Consider the following 20,190-nt stretch of genomic DNA (forward strand, 5'->3'; position numbering starts at 1 on the left):
ACCAGATCTGCGCCATCGTATTCATGCAGCTATCGCAAATTCTGCAGGACACTTGGAGATAACTGGAATACACGTCATTTGTCTGTCGGGCCACTAATGGTGTGCATGTGGAGGTGTATTAGGTGTGCAACATCATTTTTAGCTACCGTGCTTGTAAAAACGTAGCGTCAATACGCTGATAAGCCAGAACATTGTGAGCACCGACTTACTACCGATATAAACTCGTCCAGGCGATGGAAGCGTCATCTGGCGATGAATGACTGCTAGTCAGGCACGGTGCATGCACTGTCAGTGAGCGGGCTGTCCGTGTGTAGAAATGGGAAGTCGTGCGATCTATCTGGGTTTGACCTACAGCAGAATGTAATGGCCGGGAGGCTCGGCACGAAAATTTCGGAAACTACACTACTTGTCGGGTTTTCGAGGAGCGCCGTGATGAGTGTCTTAAACACGTGGCGAAAACGATTTGAAAGCACGTCCAGATGTCGTGGGTTGGGCTGCCACCGCTCATTACTGATGTCTGACGTCGTAGACTGGGCAGACTGGCAAAACAGGACAGGCAGCAAACTGTGGCGGAAATAACATCAAACGTTAATGTTGGGCAAAGTACAAATGTGTCTGAACACACAATGCACCGAACACTCCTAAAGATGAGCCTCTGTAGCCTTCAACCTATGCATGTGAGAGTATTAACTCCATAACATCGGCAACTACGACTGAAATGTGCACGTGTGTATCGGTATTGGACTGTGGTGCAGTGGCAGAGCGTTGCATGGTCTGATGAATACCAATACCTTCTTCATCCTTCCGATGGGAGCGCGTGAAACCTTCGTCTTCCAGGGGACCAACTCTTTGACTCCTGTACTGCGAAACGGAGACAAACTAGCGGCGGCTCCATTATGCTCTGGGGAACATTCACGTGGGAATCCAAGGGTCCAGCGTGGCTCGTGCAAGATGCCAATGACGTCCAAGGAGCATCATACACTGGTTGAAGACCACGTACATCCCGTCAAGACTATCATGTTTCCTGATGGCAGTGGCATTTTTCAACAAGATAATCCGCCATGCCACAGGGCCAGGAGTGTGAGTGGTTCGAGGACCAAAGTGGCGAGTTACAGTTGATGTGTTGGCCCCTCCAACTCGTCAGTTGTGAATCCGATCGAACGCATCGGGATGTGACTGAACGTGGCGTCAGAGTACATCGCCCCTCCCCCAGGAAATTGTGGAAATTACGTGACTTGTCTGTGCACATGTGAGGTCAACGCCCTCCAGCGACCAACCAAGGCCTCATTGCTTCCACGGCATGACACGTCGCCGCCCTTATCAGTGCCGAAAGCTACTAGGTAGGTGTTCATAATGTTCTGGCTTATCAGTGTCAACATCTCAATTACTTTTCAAGTTGTTACATTTTATTTTATCATATGTTTAACACGGGGATACTGTATACGTGCTGCGCATTTTTTGTATTAAGTGTTCATAAAGCCTTTCGAATGCAGACAGCTACTTCATACACCTATCCCCACCCACATCCCCTCCTAGCAAGGCTTCCGTCAATCATTTCCGAGATTGATGGAAAAACAGACGGCGTACGGGTAACGGTACTCAGTCGACTTATACGGCCCAGCCGACTTAGGCGTGGTCGTCGATGCAGAAGGTTTAGTTTCAGAATTACTTCTTTCAATTTGTATTTTAGTCTGGCTTCCTTCTCGTAGTTGCGCTTAATAGATTGCGGACATACCTCACACTTATACAGCGATGACGTAGTCGCGACGCCATTACGTAACGATACGATTGCTTACAAGACTTTCGAGTTGCTTCTGTTTGTCCACTTGTAAGTTGTACTTCATGCACTAGCAGAAGGTGTAATTACTTCGAAATAATTAACAAAAGAGATATCCATAGACTCGAAAAAAAATTCTGTGTGTTTCACAGTTTCTCAGCATAAGGTACAGTAGTTGTAAATCACTACCTCAGTTACAGTTAAAAAAGTGCTTCAGTGTTCGCTGCCGGTTTCATTCACGAAGCATCAGGTCCCAAGTGCTTCGGATCTCGTTTACTATGCTTCCACATACCTGAAGAGTTTCATGCCACCGAAATCGTGGTGATGTGAGCCAAAGCACTCCACAGGCAATTCCCACCTCCGATAACGCAACCAGTACTGAAAATCAACGGTTTTTTCAACAGCAGCCGATGTTATGATTTACGTTAACCATGAAATATCAATAGACAATGCGACGGATTTATATGCTTGAGAGCCGGCCGGTGTGACCGTGCGGTTCTAGGCGCTTCAGTCTGGAACCGCGTGACCGCTACCGTTGCAGGTTCCAATCCTGCATCGGGCATGGATGTGTGTGATGTCCTTAGGTTAGTTAGGTTTAAGTAGTTCTAAGTTCTAGGGGACTGATGACCACAGATGTTAAGTCCCATAGGGCTCAGAGCCATTTGAACCTTTTTTTTTTTTTTTTTTTTTTTTTTTTTTTTTTTTTTTTTTTTTTTTAAATCTTGAGAAACGTCGACCGTATCCTTTGGTTGAATGTAGTACTTCCAACACAATCTAGTGAAAATTTCCATGTCTAACACTATTTCATTACCATCAGGACAAACTGGTCTTGCAGGCTGAGCAATTATAACAATCAAATAAACAAGTTCTAAAAGTGTTTAAAACTATAGATTTTTCAGTCGAAACACCTATGCTGATAGATTTACTTTTGAGTCAGATAATAACAAATTCATCTACGGAAAACCGTGGAGACTGTTGCTCTCTATTCAGTGCCGTATACTTATAATCAATTAACACTGACCGTCCAGTCAACGAAACGAGTAAGGATTGGGTACCGGGTGACTGAACCTTTCTTTATTACTGTCAGATCTCGTGAAATTTCCGGACGAATATTATAAAATATTTTCTTTACTGCCCCACAAAATCCTCTGTTTTGGCTATCACATCCAGGATCTCTTTCTAAGTACGCTTAAGTATAATCCTACTTAATAAATAGATACGTAATGCTCTTAAACATTTTCACATGCAGAATAAAGGCCCGAAAGAAGAGACAAGTGATGGGAGCTTCGGCTGAATCGCATAATTAGAGGTATTGGTTCCTCTATGTATCTGGAAACAAGGAAATATTGACTCACGTCACGCAAGACATTACATGAATGGAATCTGAGTGTACTACAGTCATATTTTCGGGGCTCATAAAACATTTGTGGAAGTTTCCATCTGCGGTATTTTGTTACAAAAGAATCTCTACCTCGAAAACGTTTGTAAACTTATCGCAACGGCTCCTATCTACCCGCATACGGAAACCAAATTTTCCAAGCGATAACAGCTGAAAATTTCAATCATGGGCAATGTACCAATCTATATTCTCCGAGTAGAAACCTCACATTCCAATTGTGAACAGAGATTCGGACGTATAGGACGCAGACAATGGTCACGTTATCGCTCCACAACAACTATGGATGCCAGTTCTGTAGAGGCGGAATGAGTAACATAGCGCCAACTGATATCCCACGCAGTACATGAATAACAAACACGTCAGCGGCGAAAATTGCACCTCATACGTTTACATTTCATTTCCCATCCTTATTTGTTTCCAAACTTGCCGGCGTTGCACACTTGGTGCACATTCGTGGATGAATTTCTGAAACGAACGTGTTTCTCTCATTTTGGAACATGTACTCTCCTATTATTCTCATTATAGCCTCTGCATTCGCGATGATTTTAGTGAAAATGACTGGTATCATTAACCCGAGAGTACTGATATCATTAAGTCATACATACTTAATCCACGAAGAATGGTAGTTATTCTACCAGCGTTCATGTTAAGATAGATGCGGCTAGCGGAAGAAATGCAAAAATTGTATGGAATGAGACGGTCTTATTAAAAAAAAAATGCAGATACGTACGGAAACATACGAGTAGGCTAATCTACAGTATCTCTCTCTCCCTCCTTCCCTCCCTCCCTCCCTCTCTCTCTCTCTCTCTCTCTCTCTCTCTCTCTCTGCATCCCACACATCTGTCTCCATGGTTTTCTAGTTTCTCATGCTTTCTCGTCTTCTATTTTTCTTTTCTTTATGACCTCCTTTATCCATCTGACAAGGATACCATCAGTCTTTTGCTTACCCTTCTTCCCTGGAGATGGTGCAAGGTCTTCTTTGGCCATCTGTCGTCTATAATTCGCAATATATGTCCATACCAGACGTGCTGCTGTTCTTGTATCCCATATGTGGTGCTTTCTTGACTATAGGTCATTGGCCTAATCGTTGTATATATTACATCGCATCGCTGAGATATTTTGCGCGAACTTCTGAGGTAGTGCATTTCTATATCTGTCTATGACATTCACATCCTCAGGTCGTCATAGGCTTTAAAATACTTCAATAGAGCATCTTCCTCACTTCCCAACTTACCTTAGAAGATAATAACAGACGGTTTAGCTTCTGGATTGCTGCTTTCCCCTGGGCTACTCGTTACTGTACCTTCCAGTTACTTGCCCCATCCTCCGATATGACAAAAAATGGCTCTGAGCACTATGCGAATTAACTTCTGAGGTCATCAGTCGCCTAGAACTTAGAACTAATTAAACCTAACTAATCTATGGACATCACACACATCCATGTCCGAGGCAGGATTCGAACCTGCGACCGTAGCAGTCGCTCGGTTCCAGACTGTAGCGCCTAGAACCGCACGGCCAGCGATAGGACGCTGTCAAAAAAATATATATCATTTGTTACATGCTTTCATATGTGGCTCTCTGCTACTTTGTTTCCTTCACTTTCTCCACTCCGTAGGCATTCCGTCTTTGGAAAATTTACTTTATATACCCAGTTATCATATTCTACTAACATTCTTAGCAACAGATATAATATTCTTTACTGGCCAGCGCTAGCTGATCGTTTGTAAGAAGAACAAAGTGTACAAATATTGATCCCTTGTTATCTGAATGTCCATTCCTGCACATTTCCTTCTCCATACGTCAAAGGGTTTCTGGCTGTATATTTTAGACAGCTTAGGAGATAAGCAGCATCCACGTTTTAATCTTTTTGTAATGTAGAAGGAATGTGACGAGATTGTATTCCTTTCTTTGATTACACATTCTTTAAACTCGTATAGGTTGCATAATCTTGTAAGATTTGTCCTCTCAGGACTGCAAACGGTTTCTTCAACAGCAGTGTATGTTACGCCTTCTCGAGATATAGGAACACTAAATGCCTACAGAGATTGCTTTCCTGTCTATTTGCCATTAGTTGTCCTAAAGCAAAATTTTGTCAATACAAGATCCTCCCTTACGGAACCCATTTGCTCTTCAACGTCCATCAACATACTTTCTATCCTCTCTTTTAGAAACCGACCATATAGCCAGGCAGTAGAGTTTGGGACACTGACTCAACGATGATTTCTCCCATAGCTTTGTACACCATTCTTACAAAACGGACTTAAATACGCCAGATCCCATTGCTTGAGCACTTTTTATCTCTCTAACATGTATGCATTTTGTTTTATTTATTTTATTTGTTTATTTATTGTTCCGTGGGACCAAATTAAGGAGAAGTCTCCATGGTCATGGAACGAGTCAATACATGAACTTATAACACGATAGTAGAAACACATAAAATGAAATACAAGAAACATATTCAGTCGACAAGTGGTAAGTTTAAATAAAGAAAATCAACAATGTAACACTGGAATTTGCTTCATTTTTCAGCTCTTCCAGAAGCTCCTCGACAGAATAGAAGGAGCGAGCCATGAGGAAACTCTTCAGTTTGGACTTAAAAGTGTTTGGGATACTGCTAAGATTTTTGAGTTCTTGTGGTAGTTTATTGAAAATGGATGCCGCAGAATACTGCACTCCTTTCTGCACAAGAGTGAAGGAAGTGCATTCTACATGCAGATGTGATTTCTGCCTAGTATTAACTGAGTGAAAGCTACTAACTCTTGGGAATAAGGTAATATTGCTAACAACAAACGACATTAAAGAAAATATATACTGTAAGGGCAATGTCAGAATTCCCAGACTATTGAATAGGGGACGTCAAGAGGTTCTCGAACTTACACCACATATAACTCGAACAGCCCGTGTTTGAGCCAAAAATACCCTTTTTGAATCAGAAGAATTACCCAAAAAAAAAAAAAAAAATACCATACGACATAAGAGTATGAAAATATGCGAAGTAGACTACTTTTCTTGTTGAGCTGTCAATTATTTCAGATACTATTCTTACGGTAAATAAAGCAGCATTTAGTTTCTGAACAAGATCCTGAACATGGGCTTTCCACAACAGCTTACTGTATATCCGAACGCGTAGGAACTTGACCTGTTCCGTCTCGCTTATTACATGCCCATTCTGTATGATCAAAATATCGGTTCTTGTTGAAGTACTTGCTCAAGGAGTCCCATAATAAATTCTGACCAGCTTCAATAATTCTGTTGATATGTTTCCTGGTCCAGTAGATTTTCCATTTTCCATTTCTTTCACAGATCATTCAACTTCTGCTAGAGTTATTCGGTCGACAGTATGTGCAAAGACTAAATGAGAGTATTCCGTAAGATGCGTGTTAAGGCAATCTTGCAAGTTACTATCTTTGTCGTGTGTTCAGGATTCCAGATTCTCGAAGGCGGATTCCTCACCAGCTTTTGTCATACATTTTAAATCACCTCGGAAAAAGAAGATTTCGCTAGTAAATTTCGTGATGCCGTTAATCCTTCTCTACATATTCATTCACCAGTGCGATACATGCTCCTTAACTTACCATTGTTGCACCTAGAAGTCATCGAGGATAACTTCTCAATCAGATATTGGATCAACACTGTCAAATGCTCTCATTCTCAAAGACGATGTGGAGAGGTTTCAAATTTAACTCAAATTAAATGCTCAGCAATCGAACTAGCTTTCTCCGGGTAGCGTTAGCGTTGCCGTCAGTTGGCGACTACTTTGGTCACAGAAGTGCGTGTAGAACATTCAATAGCAGTTTCTCTTTAACCAAAAATATCGAAATTAAAACAAACTATAAAAATTTTCTACTCACTAGCAGACATCTTTCCACAAATAATGTGAACTTTTTTTCTCAATACATGGATGTGTAAAACAGCTAAGTTTTGATCATTTGCTATTTCCCTGCTTGACTTTTTATGTGAGAAGACATTTTCTCCTTCTTCACGTACACATTTTAATGTAACATTAATTCAGGAGTGAAACTTACGAACCATACACAAAATTACAATCATGCCAATAACAAGTACAGTGAGCTCGTATATTTATTCGCATTTTCAGTAAGAGCACCGTCGACATCTCCGTGAGACGATGAGAGAACTGAAACGACCGCGGCTGGTTTCCTGCCCATACTGGAAAATTACAGAGTAGTGTTCCATCGGCACTAAAATCCTTGTAAAGAAAGCATCAAAAATAAATCTTTCGTCATTTTTTTAAAAACTCTGTGTACATCCATTTAATATTTTCGATCTTTTCCGGCAGGGGAATGGTGAAGTTACCTGACCAAACTAGATGACAAAAGATTACCTTCCTTGTGGTGTTAGCATAATTAAGGTGTACTCTTCCAGGTTACCTGCGATGTCCATCGTCATCGCAAAGATAACGGAGGAGTTTTTAGCAGTACTGGGGTAACCACTAGAAGGAATAGGAGAATTTCATAGCACTACGTTTACCAACAGTTCTACGGTAATGAAAATCGAATAACAGTTGCTAAATGACAACAGTTTCATTGTATGTTAACAGCAGGATACAACACCACAAGAATTACCAATGAAAAACACTCAGATGTTCAAATGTGTGTGAAATCTTATGGGGCTTAACGGCTAAGGTCATCAGTCCCTAAGCTTACACACTACTTAACCTAAATCATCCTAAGGACAAACACACACACCCATGCCCGAGGGAGGTGGAAGTTGTAGGTGCGGCATCCGGGCTGTAGTATGGATCAGAAAGAACAGACCCAGTTTTGTGAGCTCCTTACGGATGTTCAGACTTCTGTTAGTGTGTTATCGATAATTCCGATGCCACAGCGTAGGTGGACGCTCGTAGGTCGGCACTACGAGAGCGGACGCACTACGCCGACCACAGCGTCCTCTACCCGATGCTGTTGAGTTGAACGAGTGCCGCTCTGCTTTCTGCCCATTTGATCGAGAGCAGACGGCCTGGATACATCGCTTTGACTTCAGGGTGGGCGAACTTGTTATTGAGACTTCGTATTTGCGTAGACTTGGACATTGGCTGCACACCTACGTGCTCATTTCAACCAAAGTTAAGTAACCATGTATTAACTTGTGTTTCTGTAGATAGTAAACATCTTTAACTTTAACTGCAGTACCGAAGTGCTTTACTTCTCCTGCTCCTACTCGCTTCCTTCATTCGGCCTATTTGGCAGATCACAGGAACAGACCCACGCGCCGCCTTTCACGCGGGATACAAAATTTAGGCCTTGCGTTGCCAGGCAGAGGGAGAAGTTCGTTTAATTTTTGTGGCGACGAATGAGAGGGCGACGAATGAGAGAGTCAACATTCCAGTAATAACAGCGGTGTGCTACCGGCCGGCATGCTGGACATCGCACGGGTTTTCACAAACTTCTTGCGTTGACTACAGACGCCTTGCCCAACGACTCACCATGCTTTTGTTCTCTGCTATTTCTCCACACACATTCGGCAAGCGCATATTAATATCTACGATACTCTGCTTTTCCGCCAGAAGATACTCAGTGACAGCTCTCTGCTTGGAACATACCTCACGGACGCCACTTTGAAGGCTACGTCTACCGCCACCACCTCTCGGAACTTCATGTAGCTGTAGGAGAGGAGCTGAAGCGGGAATACTCCACCATGGTCCACAACATACTCCGAATTTTTCAACCGTCACCGACCGAGGAGAAAAAGGTGTTGCATTATTTATTGAAGGGCCATTGGATATAGCTTGAGTCATCAAGCTAAATCGGATTTACAACTTCAACTTTTGTAGTCCTGTCTTCCTCAGTTGCGTGTAATATTACGGTATATTGATAATTTTTACTTATGGACCGTCTGACAGCAACTGAATAAAACACAATTTTAGTGCCATACGCGTTTCGTGTTTATTTTCGGTAAGGCATCATCAGTGGCCTGGAATATGTACATATGTTACCTATTTAATTTACATTTTTGTCACTGTGCCTGTAGGGTATAAACAGTTCTGGTGGTTGGTATTTCCTATTAAGTAGTAATGTTTTGAACTGTTCATACAGGTTGCGTTGACAATTTCCTACATATTACGCTCCTGTTGCATTTTTGGTGTTGTTCTTCTTCTTATGAATGCATATTTGCGTTTTTTTCCACATTCCAAAGCACTATGAACTGAACGATTGTTTCAATGCAGTGTTTTGGTTTCTGTTGCGACTGTCAAATTTTTTGGCAAAGTACGAATGTTATTGCCAAACTTTAGAGTGTAATTATTAAAGTATCTGTGATCTGTCCATGTATGCATTTGTGTGTGCGTTCGTGTATGTGTGTGTGCGTGTGTGTGTGTGTGTGTGTGTGTGTGTGTGTGTGTGTGTCTGTTTTGGTGTGATATAATTTTTTTGGGCTGTGTGTGTGTGTGTGTGTGTGGTTTGTGACGGTGTGGTACACTTGTGGTTCTTTTTATGTGTGTGTGTGTGTGTGTGTGTGTGTGTGTGTGTGTGTGTATTTAGGTCTGTGTGTGTGTGCGTGTGTCAAGATGGTGTGGGGAAGAGTTTCTTTGTTTTATGTTATCATTTCCTTTATTACGTATAGTAGGGAGCCTGGGCTGATGTATGTTTGTTCATTTATCACATGTTTCTTTTCTGCTATGGCTTTCTGGATGTGGAAAAAAAATGGTTCAAATGGCTCTGAGCACTATAGGACTCAACTGCTGAGCTCATTAGTCCCCTAGAACTTAGAACCAGTTAAACCTAACTAACCTAAGGACATCACAAACATCCATGCCCGAGGCAGGATTCGAACCTGCGACCGTAGTGGTCTTGCGGTTCCAGACTGCAGCGCCTTTAACCGCATGGCCCCTTAGGCCGGCTGGATGTGGAAATTTTCTTGCACTTGTATAAGATGTTTGTGATGGTTACTTATTCTCATTATCTTCATTCCTTGTTCCAAGTTTGTGAGATCATGGTTATGGTGTTTTAAATGCTCTGCAAATTGGAATGGTTTGTTTCATACTTCCAACATCTGATATGTTCTTTGTAACTTGTTTCAAAATTCCTGCATGTCATGCCTATGTGTACTGCATCACAACTTTGAAATTCATGTTTATATATTCCTGATTATTGAAATTTGTCCCTCGTGGTAGCTGGCTGGCTTAGATGTGATTGTAGGGTTTGCCCAGGCTTTTATGCTATTTTGAAGTCCTGTCTCTTTAGGATGTTACAACTCTGTGTGTTAGTTCATGTGTGTAGGTCATGGTGTACCATCTGGTTGCTTTCTGTGTGGTGTCATTGTGTGTGTTTATTGAGTGTGTTTGTAAGTTTTCAGCTTGTGAGTTCTTTTGTATTCTGGAACTATTGTGTTTCTTTTGTATTTGTGTTTTTATATTTTGATTGAGCCTGTGTACCACATGTGTGTCATACCCGTTGTTCCTAGGTATTTGTTTGATTGTACTCATTTCCTGTTCATAGTTTCTCTTGCTGAGTGGGATTCTATTTAATCTATGTAGAAGGGGTCTTAGTGCTGCAAGTTTCTGGCTGTGAGGGTGACTGGATGTGGAATGTATTATTGCATCTGTGGCTGTTGGTTTTCATAAGATGTTTAATGTATGTTTGCCATTTTCTATTTTGATTGTAATGTCAAGAAAATTAATTTGTTTTTACTTCTCTTTGTCAAGTGTGAATTTTAAGTTCTGATGAGCTTTGTTTATTTCTGAATGGAGTTCATGTATTTTTTCTCTTGGCTCATCTACCATACAAACAGTGTCATCCACATACCTGTATCAATATATGATTTTGAAACTTTAATTAGTCGTTATCTTTTCAAATATCTGATTTTCTGGGTGACGTGAAAATGTTAGCTAGTGTTCCTGATATTTGGGATCCCATAGGCAGTCCATCACTTTGTAGATAACATTATTTCTCAAACTGAAACTAGTTTTGTCAGATGTCAGTCTGAGCATATATGTTATCTCTTTTATTGCGTCTGTGGTGAGCTTGCTGTGGGATGAGAGATTTTGTTCTATGCTTTCTGTTGTTTCTGTGATAGGGATGGAGGTATACATAGTTCCTATATTGAATGAATTGAGCGATGGTGTGTATGGTACCTTTATGTTCTGGATGTTTTCTTTTAGGTTTCTTGTGTTTATCACTGTTCTGTTGTTTTGTACTTTATAGTGTTTTGTAACCAACATTTGGAGGTGTTTAGTCATGTGGTATTTTGGGGCTTTCTTGAAGTTGATAACAGGTATTCTTGGCATTTAGTCTTTATGTACTTTCAGTTGGCTGCGGAGTGTTGGTGCTTGTTTTTCTGTGTTATGTAGTATTTCTTTTTGTGAGTGTGTGTTCAATGTTTTTCAGTGTTCGTTTCACGTTTGCCTGAAATTGTGTAGTTGGATCTGACTTCAGTTTTTGTATGGTATAGGTGTATATGTATTCCTTGGTTTTTGTGATGTTTTGCTAATTATTCATGAGTACTGTAACATTTCAGTTGTGTACTCTTGTTATTAATATGTTATTGTTTGTTAACTTTAGTTTTAACCTTTCATCGTGGCTGCTTCTGTTTGATTGTTTTTACTGTGTGTCTACTGTGTTTATTTTATTATGCCTTTTATTTCTTCCTTTACTCGTTCTCTTATCAGACCTATGTTTATTTAACAATTTTTTTTATGTTCTTCACAGGTAAGGAAGTGTTCAGTTTCTACTATGAGATTTTCTTTGCATTGATTGTTCACTTTGCTATTGGTGCAGTGTTTCAAACTTTTTCAAGAGCATTTTTTCATTTTAGTGTAAATCTGTCTCTGTTTGGCTAACTAAACGTCGGTGGAATGCGTGTTGGTGTTCATGTAGTTACACATTTGAAATGTGTTTGTATTTTTGTGTCTTTTTTACTCTTAGTTTCATTATATTCTCTTTATGCCTGTTTTGTGAGTGTTTCGTTGATGTGTATGTGTTGTGTGCAGTTTTTTCTACTAGTGCCATGAAAACTGTGGCGTTTCCTACGTTTTTGCCAATTCCATATCAGTCTCATAGAGCATCATGTTTAGGTGCTGTTTTTTCGAAGAGAGCATCTCAATTTCATGTAGAAACCAATATCGTTCTGTTAATGTTTTCAACTTTTCTGCCACTGTAGAACTCTTTTTAACTTTTACATTAATGTAACTTGGATTTAAATCGATCTTTTTGCATGTTTTGTTGACATTTATGTGCTGTATCGTCTATTGGAGTCTCAGATGAACCTGTTGTACACATTGACAGGGAATGCTTGACATAGCTGTATTGACATCCTCAACTTTAACAGTCCTGTCTCCCTTAGTTGCGTGTAATATTACGGTATATTGATAATTTTTACTTATGGACCGTCTGACAGCAACTGAAAAAAACACAATTTTAGTGCCATACGCGTTTCATCTTTGTTTTCTGCAAGACATCATCAGTGACTTGGAATATGAACATATATTAGCTATTTAATTTACATAATTGTCACTGTGGTTATAGGTTATAAACAGTTCTGGTGGTTGGTATTTCCTATTAAGTAGTAGTGTTTTTAACTGTACTTACAGGTTGCGTGGTCAATTTCTTCCATATTAGGCTCCTGTTGCAATTTTGGTATTATGCGTCTTCTTATGAAACACAATTTGCGGTTTTTTCCCCGCATTCCACAGCACTATAAACTGAACGCTTGTTTCAATGCAATGTATTGGTTTATGTTGCCGACTGACAAATGTATCTGCAAAAGATCGAACAAATGTTATTGCCAAACTTTCGTCTGTTATTATTGAAGTATCTGTGATCTGTTCGTGTATGCATTTGTGTATGTGTGTGTGTGTGTGTGTGTGTGTGTGTGTGTGTGTGTGCATGTGTGTGTGTGTGTGAGTGTCAAGATGCTGTAGGGAGGAGTTTTTTGTTTTATGTTATCATTTCCTTTATTATGTGTAGTAGGGAGTCTGTGCTGATGTGTGTTCATTCATTTATCACATGTTTGTTTTCTGCTATGGCTTTCTGGATGAGGAAGTTTTCTTGCATTTGTATAAGATGTTTGTCACGGTTGTTTATTCCCACTATTTTCACTTCTTGATCCATGTTTGTGAGGTGATGGTTATGGTGTTTTAAATGCTGTGCAAATGTGGAATGGTTTGTTTCATACTTCCAACATCTGATATGTTCTTTGTATCTTGTTTCAAAATTCCTACATGTCATGTCTATGTATACTGCATCACAACTTTGACATTCAGGTTTATATATTCCTGATTGTTGGAATTTGCCCCACTTGGTAGTTGGCTGGCTTAAGTGAGACTGGAGGGTTTTCCCAGGCTTATATGCTATTTTCAAGCACTGTCTCTTTAGGATGTTCGCAACTCTGTGTGTTAGTTTATGTGTGCAGGTCTTGGTGTACCATCTGTTTCTGTGTGGTGTTGTCATTGTGTGTGTTTGTTGAGTGTGTTTGTAAGTTTTCAGCTTGTGAGTTATTTTGTGTTCTGGAAATGTTGTGTTTGTTTTGTATTTGTGTTTTTATTTTTTGATTGAGCCTGTGTACCACATGCATGTCATACCCGTTGATCCTAGGTATTTGTATGATTGTGCTCATTTCTTGTTCATAGTTTCTCTTGCTGAGTGGGATTATATTTAATCTATGTAACATGTGCCTTAGTGCTGCAAGTTTCTGGCTGTGGGGTGGTTGGATGTTGAACATATTATTGTATCTGTGGCTGTTGGGTTTCTAAAGATGTTAAATGTATGCTTGCCATTTTCTTTTTTGATTGTAATATCAACAAAATTTATTTGATTTTCTTTTCCGTTTTCAAGTGAATTTTATATTCTGACGAACTTTGTTTATTTCTGAATGGAGTTCATCTATTTTTTCACTTGGCTCATCTACCAGACAAGTAATTTCATCCATGTATCTGTACCAATATATGAATGTGAAACTTTAATTAGTGGTTAACTTTTCAAATATCTAAATGTCTAGGTGAGTGACGAAAATGTTTGCTAGTGTTCCTGATATTGGGGATCCCATGGGCAGTCCATCACTTTGTAGATAATATTCTTTCTCAAACTGAAAGTAGTTTTGTCAGTTGTCACTCTGAGCATATCTGTTATTTCTTTTATTGCGTCTGTGGTGAGGTTGCTGTGGGATGAGTGAGTTTGTTCAATGACTTCTATTGTTTCCGTGATAGGGATGGAGGTATACATTGTTTCTATATCGAATTAAATCAGTGATGCTGTGTTTGGTACCAGCAAGTTCTGTATGTTTTTTATTAGGTTTCCTGCGTTTATCACTGTTCTGTTGTTTTGTACTTTATGGTTTTTTGTAACTAACTTTTGGAGGTGTTTGGCTATGTGGTATGTTGGGGCTTTCTTGAAGTTGATAACAGCTCCCATTGGCATTCCGTCTTTATGTACTTTCGGTTGGCTGCGGGGTGTTGGTGCTTGTGGGTTTTTCTGTGTAATGTAGTGTTTCTGTTTGTGAGTGTGTGTTCAATGTTTTCCATTGTTCTTTTCACGTTTGCATGAAATTGTGTAGTTCGATGTGACTTCAGTTTTGGTATGCCATTGGTGTTTAAGTATTCCTTGGCTTCTGTGATGTATTGCTATTTATTCATGAGTACTGTTACATTTCAGTTGTGTGCTCTTACTATTAATATGTTATTGTTTGTTAACTTTTGTTTTAACCTTTTCATAGTGGCTGATTGTGTTTGTTTGTTCTTATTGTGTGTCAGCTGTGGTTGTTTATTTATGCTTTTATTTCTTCCTTTACTAGTTCTCTTGTCAGTCCTATGCTTATTTCACAATTATTTTGTTGTTCTTCACGTGTAAGGATGTTTTCAGTTTATACTGTGCGATTTTCTATGTATTGAGTGAGTGTTCACTTTGCTATTGGTTCAGTTTTACCAAACTTTTTCCAAGATCATTTTTTCATTTTCATGTAGTTCTGTCTCTGTTAGGTTAACAAACGTGGTTGGAATGTGTGTCGGAAATCATGTGGTTGTCTGGTAGATGAACAAAGTGAAAAATAGATGAACTCCATTCAGAAATAAACAAAGCTCATCAGAACATGAAATTCACACTTGATAAGAAAAAGAAAATCAAAAAAATTATTTTAACATTGCAATTAAAGAATAAAATGGCAAATATACCTTTAACATCTTTAGAAAACCAACAGCCACAGACACAATAATACATTCCACATCCAACCACACCCACAGCCAGAAACTTGTAGCACTGAGACAATTGTTACATAGATTAAACAGATTTTCACTAAGCAAGTGAAACTATGAACAAGTAATGAGTACAATCATACGAATGGCTAGGATAAACGGGTATGACACGCATGTGGTACACAGGCTCAATCAAAAAATAAAAACACAAATACAAAACAAACACAACATTTCCAGAACACAAAAGAACTCACAAGCTGAAAACTTACAAACACACTCAACAAACACACACACTGACAACACCACACAGAAAAGAAACAGATGGTACACCATGACCAGCACACGTAAACTAACACACAGAGTTGTGAACATCCTAAAGAGACATGGCTTCAAAGTAGCATATAAGCCTTGGCAAACTCTCCAATCACACCTGAGCCAGCCAGCTACCAAGAGAGAGAAATTCAAACAATCAGGAATATATAAACTTGAATGTCAAAGTTGTGATGCAGTATACATAGGGATGACATACAGGAATTTTGAAACAAGATAAAAAGAACATATCAGATGTTCGAAATATGAAACATACCATTCCAATTTGCAGTGCATTTGGAACACTATAACCATCATTCACACGAAATGAAAATAATAAGAATAAGCACCCATGACAGACATCTTATACACTGGATTCGCATTCGGGAGGACGACGGTTCAATCCCGTCTCCAGCCATCCTGATTTAGGTTTTCCGTGATTTCCCTAAATCGTTTCAGGCAAATGTCGGGATGGTTCCTTTGAAAGGGCACGGCCGATTTCCTTCACAATCCTTCCCTAACCCGAGCTTGCGCTCCGTCTCTAATGACCTCGTTGTCGACGGGACGTTAAACGCTAACCACCACCACCACCACCACCACAGACATCTCATACAAATGCAAGAAATATTCCAGAAACCCATAGCAAATAACAAACATGTTTTAAATGAACGAACACACATCAGTACAGGCTCCCTAGTACACTTAATTAAGGAAATGATAACATAAAACAACAATACTCTTCTCCATACCATCTACACACACACACACACACACACACACACACACACACACACACACACACACAGACACACAGACACACACATACACACACTCAGCTCACTATTTATATATACCAAAATACACACACACATAAAAAGAGCAAAAAAAATATCACACTATCACACACACACACACACACACACACACACACACATACACATACGCACACCCAAATGCATACACGAACCGATCACAGATACTTCAATAATTACGCTCGACAGTTTGGCAATAACATTCGATCTTTGGCAAAAACATTTGACAGTCGGCAACAGAAACCAAAGCATTGCATTGAAACAAGCGTTCAGTTGACAGTGCTGTGGAATGTGGGAAATAAACCGCAAATTGGCATTCATAAGAAGAAGGACAACACCATAAATGCAACATGTGCATAGTATGTAAGGAATTGTCCACGCAACCTGTAAGTACAGTTAATAACATTACTAATTAATAGGGAATACCAACCACCAGAACGGTTTATATTCTATATGCACAGTGACAAATATGTAAATTAAATAGGTAATATGTGCACATATTCCAGGCCACTGATGATGCCTTGCCAAAAATAAAGGCGAAACGCGTATGGCACTGAAATTGTGTTTTATTCAGTTGCCGTCAGACAGTCCATAAGTAAATATTATCAATTTACCGTAATAAAACGAATTTCTTCTTGCGCTTACTTTATATGATACATATACAAGATCAGCCTCAACTGTAACAAATGGATCTAAAAGCTAACTTCTAGTTTGTGAGAAGATTCGTCTGTTACCCTGTGTATTGGGTGTACTAACACATTTTGACTTCCTGTACTTGTACCAGGAAGTAAACAGTCGAATGGCTTCACACAACGACGGCGTGTGATACAGGAACCCCCTGAAGGTGCTTCACAATGCAATATCCGAGTTAGACAGTCTTACCTTTACGTTGTAGCAGATTTATCGGATGTTTTATCTAAATGTTTCTACGTCCTCATTAAAAACCGTCGTACCAGCCTTTTCAAGAGTTTTTGAGTACCATTACAAGAACGACACTGACGGAAAAAATCGTCTCACCAAAAAATCAAATGGTTCAAATGTCTCTGAGCACTATGGGACTTAACTTGTGAGGTCATCAGTTCCCTAGAACTTAGAATTACTTAGACCTAACTAACCTAAGGACATCACACACATCCATGCCCGAGGCAGGATTCGTACCTGCGACCGTAGCGTTAGCGCGGTGCCACACCAAAAAGTAATTAATGTAGAGCAATGAAATTTCGGGAATATATTTATCCGAGTAACATACTTAAGTGATTAACACTGCAAAATAACAGGTTTACGTAAGTGCGAGGTAAGTCACTGAAATGTGAAATTCTGGTGCAGTAGTAACCTTTGTACCCGCCAGAATATTGAATTTAAACAAGAAAATGTGCGTGCGTTGTGTTGTACAGGTGTCTGAAGTCAGTTTGTAGCATGGAGTCCAACGCCTGCTCTACTCTGTCAGTCGATACAGGGATGGTTAATACTGTTTGTTGTTGAAACTGGAATTTTCGGCCTATGGTGTCCCCTATATGTCCGATTGGAGACAGATCTGTTGATCGAGAAGGCCAAGGCAGCGTACGGACAGACTACAGAGCATATTAGGTTGCACCCGATATATGTGGATGAGCTTTATCGTGTTAGGAAATACTGCTTGGAAAGCGATTCAGGAATGGAAGCACACCTTGTCCAATCACCAGACTGACGTACAAAATTGCAGTCATACTAAATCGCATTCTAGACTACAACTCCATGTATAGGTCCAGTACTCATAGCAGGCAGACAGGTTGTTTGCAGGTGCTCCGCTGTCCTCCTTTTGACCTACACACGGACATCACTGACACCGACCCAGAACCAGCTTTCGTCAGGAAACACAAGAGACCTCCACCCTGCTCTCCAATGAGGTCTCACTTGACGCCATGGAAGTCCAAATACCAGTGGTATGGGGTCAGTGGAATACACGCTACAGGGCGTCTGACTGAGAGATGTCCTTGAAGTAACCGATTTGTAACAGCTAGTTGAATCACCTTGGTGCCAACTGCTCAGATTGCTGCTGCAGAGACAGTATGACGCGCCAGAGCCATACGCCGAACGCGCTACTCTTCCCTCTCGGTAGTGCCACATGGCGTCCGGAGCTCGGTCTTCTTGCGACGGAACATTCTTGCGAGCACCACTACCTGCAATCATGTACAGTGGCTATAATCCTGCCAAGTCTTTCTGCAGTATCGCAAAAGCTTCTCGTAGCCTTAGTAGACGACCTTGTTGAAACGCAGTGATGTGTTGATAATGGCGTCTTTGTCGCCTTAAAAGCATTCTCGACTAACATCAACTCACCACGTCTAGCTCAAAGGTAACTGACACTCACAACCGTTAAGGAATGTAGATAAAGCACAATTGATTTGCTTGCTCGCTGTGGCGCGACTGGCACGAAATCTGAGTAGGTATCATCTATCAGATGTAGAAACACGCCTACCAACTTCCGTTTATTTGGCACAACTCGTTCGTGTTGCCGGCCGGGGTGGCCGAGCGGTTATAGGCGCTACAGTCTGGAACCGCGCGACCGCTGCGCTCGCAGGTTCGAATCCTGCCTCGGGCATGGATGTGTGTGATGTCCTTAGGTTAGTTACGTTTAAGTAGTTCTAAGTTCTGGGGGACTGATGACCTTAGAAGTTAAGTCCCATAGTGCTCAGAGTCATTTTTCGCTGGTGATCTTTTTCCGTCATTCCATTTAAGAAAACTACACTTGCGTTATTATATCAGATGATAAAAGTTAAGAGAATTAAACACAAAAAATGCCTGCCCCCACAAAAGTAGATCTACGTCTTACATAAAGCATTCGTATTACAGGCTCACACTGAGTCACGCCTAGAAAAACGTCTACAAGCAAGGGTAAATGTAATTTGGACTGGCAGTTGCTCCGGTGGAATTTAAGGTACGGAAATAGTGAAAATGTACAATATCTTTATAGCAGGAATCGGACAGAAAAAAGTGACCCACACTGACGCCGATAACTAACAACTCTGCTAGTGATGGTATGGACACGAAACTGATGAATTGTTGGTGCTAGAGGGATTAGACATTGTGATGAGTACTTCTGCCAGCTGCCGCATGGTTTGAACGCTCTCGACAACAGTCTTCGTCTCGAATCGGGTAGAAACTAAAGATTATGAACTCAAATCCTCATACCTCCGTATTGTCAGCGACTGAATCATTTACAGGTGGAGTGGTCTTACGGTGAAAGAATGAAAGCCATAGTGAGAGTCAAAACATCAGACTAACACAGCGATGCGCCAGTATGTGACTATCAATATAGATCAAGTAGTCATGTAAACGAACCTCACACTACGTCACGCTGACAGACAAACTACAGTTGGTGCATGGCAGAGGAGCAGACTTCACCCTTACGCCTGTCTCCCTTAAGCGCCAACAGCCCCTAGATTTCCCCAGTAGGTGAACTTCATTTCGAGGATAATGGGCTCCACGTCTGGTCTGAGCAACAGCGTTCTCGGCCTCGGGAGTGCGCGGAAATCGCCGTGTCCCGATTTCACAGCGTAACGGCGCTTTCGCTCCAGCTGCACGGTTTTGGAGGTGGTAATTAATGTAATTTTGGATACGACCTAGCTCTGATTAATAACTAAGGTCGTGGGCGTGAGGCGTTCTTAATTAAACGCATCCTCGTAAGGCCAGAGCGCCAGGTGCCGCGGCTCGGTTTTAATTTTCTAATTTATTTGAGGAGCTACACGGAGCAGTTAGAGCTACGGCCGTAAAACCG

Source organism: Schistocerca serialis, chromosome 4 (genome assembly GCF_023864345.2).
Source record: "Schistocerca serialis cubense isolate TAMUIC-IGC-003099 chromosome 4, iqSchSeri2.2, whole genome shotgun sequence".
In the NCBI taxonomy this organism is placed as follows: domain Eukaryota; kingdom Metazoa; phylum Arthropoda; class Insecta; order Orthoptera; family Acrididae; genus Schistocerca; species Schistocerca serialis.